Source organism: Varroa jacobsoni, unplaced genomic scaffold, assembly GCF_002532875.2.
Source record: "Varroa jacobsoni isolate VJ856 unplaced genomic scaffold, vjacob_1.0 contig01798, whole genome shotgun sequence".
In the NCBI taxonomy this organism is placed as follows: Eukaryota; Metazoa; Arthropoda; class Arachnida; order Mesostigmata; family Varroidae; genus Varroa; species Varroa jacobsoni.
Genome location: NW_019214697.1, coordinates 57,569 through 59,800, shown reverse-complemented (window position 1 = coordinate 59,800; position 2,232 = coordinate 57,569). Strand labels below are relative to the sequence as shown.

The following is a 2,232-nucleotide window of genomic DNA, read 5'->3' as shown; positions in this document are numbered from 1 at the left end:
TCTCTCCTGCAGCGTTGGCGCAGTAGCTGATACGTGACTGGACCAGGAAGAACAATTCGTTGTCGAAGACAGGGCCCGTTTCGCATACCCAAGTATTACGGCATGTGTAAGCTGTTATGCTCACTGTACATGATGCCTATGCCATGTACATAGATATCATGAATGACATCTTGACACGGAAAACAGTCTTAGGTACAGATCGAATACACAGGATAAAAACGCTAAAAATCTTCTTCACCTTCTGAGTGGACTTCGTAAGCATAAGGCAAAGAACTTCGATTGGCAACGCGCGTGCATGATTTTCTATATGAGGAGTAAAACTCTCTGGCCGAGTAGGCTAGCTTTTGGCAGATCCTATGCTTAGCCATAGTTTTTACCTAAACGCGGATATTTCGCAGAGAACCAAATAGTTCTTCTTTGATAACTGTCTTCTATCACTAGAAGACGACTGCATATCTCGTTCTAATTGATTTATGTACACCATGTTTATGACCTAGCAGATTTGTTTCTTTTACGGTATTTTTAGGGTAGATTTTAGAGTAACGATATTATGAAGATGGCAAGGATATGCGTTGTACGCAATAAACATGTCTAACGAACAGCTAATCAATAGCTTATAAACAGATCATTCTAGCAATGCCGACATCAGCTAATCGCAAAGAGTGATCTCATAGATCTACATTTTCTCACTTGATCATAACTTTTATTATTCTGCACATGATCGTTGGACATCGTCGCTCCGATTTTCGCCCTTGACAAGCGCTGGCCATGATGCTGTCCTTTGGTCTACTCACGGATAGATAAGGAAATTCTCGTTGTCTCCTTCTACCTGTCCATACGTTTCCGTGGTGCTTCGGCAACGGCTGTGACTAACGCCGCTGTTGTGGACCCTCAAGCACCTGCGACTCGCGATTTCCTTGTCTTCCCTATCGGCTGTTGTCTTTTCCCTTTCGCGCTCTGATCGGCAGTACAATGGGTATGGCAGTCCAGAAGGCAGCTCGGCGTAATAAAGCGCCATGAGTCATCGTAGGCACAGGAGAGATCCACGCGTGTGTGAGAGGAGAAGTAACAAAAGTGTTCCGAGCTCGACGCTATCCATTCGTGATATCCAGCATCAAGCCAGGAAGCGTGCCCGATAAACGGCCACCTTCGATTCGAAGGCCACAGAACACCACGCAGTTACAGATGCACGCACTGCGATTCTGATACTACTATTTATAATACTGAGTAGAGTCGTGCAGTGTCGCTACGAAGCGTGGTACAGAGGCCAGAGCTGGCTAGCGGTTGACACAGTCTCCTTATTCACTCAACGGCCCGGCTCCATTCGGTTCCGCTTAGTGTGTTCGAATTCGAAACTTCTCTCGATAAACAGCAAAAGATGAACGCGCAGAGGAGGAGTGCGTTCACAGAACGCGGAGGATACTTCCGTTGCGAGGGTGACCTCATATCCGGCCGGCCGAATGGGTCTATGTTATTGTCGTCCTAAATGAGAAATGTGGGAGAGAAACAGAAAGATTTTCAAAAGACTCAATTGAATCTCAGTCAATCAATCAATCAATCAATCAATCAATTGAGAGACTCAAATACACAGCTGTAACTATTGATTCTGCGCGTGGTCTATTTGTCTGACTCTAGCTAATTAGTTAATGTGATGACGAGGTGGCGGATTATGACGAAACAATATAGTGAAATGTTTTCATTACATAGCAAATGGGTGGGTGTACGCTTCGAGACGAAAATAAGTGCAAGCGATTAATGTTACGATTGTGATACGAACTTTTCTAGCGAGTCCAGACTATCTAATGCAAGGTGTTCTGCTTTCCTGAAACCTCTTTCCCCACGAAAGGGCGACAACGAAGAAACCATCTAGCCTCAGTGATAGTGAGGGTGGAAGTTCAAACGAAGAGCATAGCGAGTAAGCCACAAATTTGCTATGTAACATGTCTTTTTTTTTTTTTTTTTTTAATGTTGGCCTCGCTGACTTTGTTGACGCAGAGACACTCAGCTCGTCGTCGCTTTGTTGCAGCCAACGCCTTGAGTTGCGCTCAGTCGCCACAAAAAATAGTGATGATAAATAGAGAAGACCGGTACATCTTTCACGGTTCTTTCGAGTAGATGCACTCAACGCTCGGTAGTACCATCGCAGTCGCTCTTAGCAGAGTGTAGTAACGGGTTTTACCCACGAAACAGACGACTTCCTTTTTCGATAGGTCGTCCTTTGCTTGCCAATCG

At 45.0% G+C, this 2,232-nt stretch overlaps 1 long non-coding RNA gene across 1 annotated transcript; it reads right to left on the bottom strand.

Annotated features, from left to right (window-relative positions):
* Window positions 1-677: 677 nt before the first annotated feature.
* LOC111272221 (uncharacterized) lies at window positions 678-1,776 on the bottom strand. Its single transcript, XR_002687390.2, has 2 exons — window positions 1,704-1,776; window positions 678-1,482 (listed from the first exon to the last, which is right to left on the bottom strand). It is a non-coding gene; the product is annotated as an uncharacterized LOC111272221 (long non-coding RNA).
* Between the last annotated feature and the right edge of the window lie 456 nt (window positions 1,777-2,232).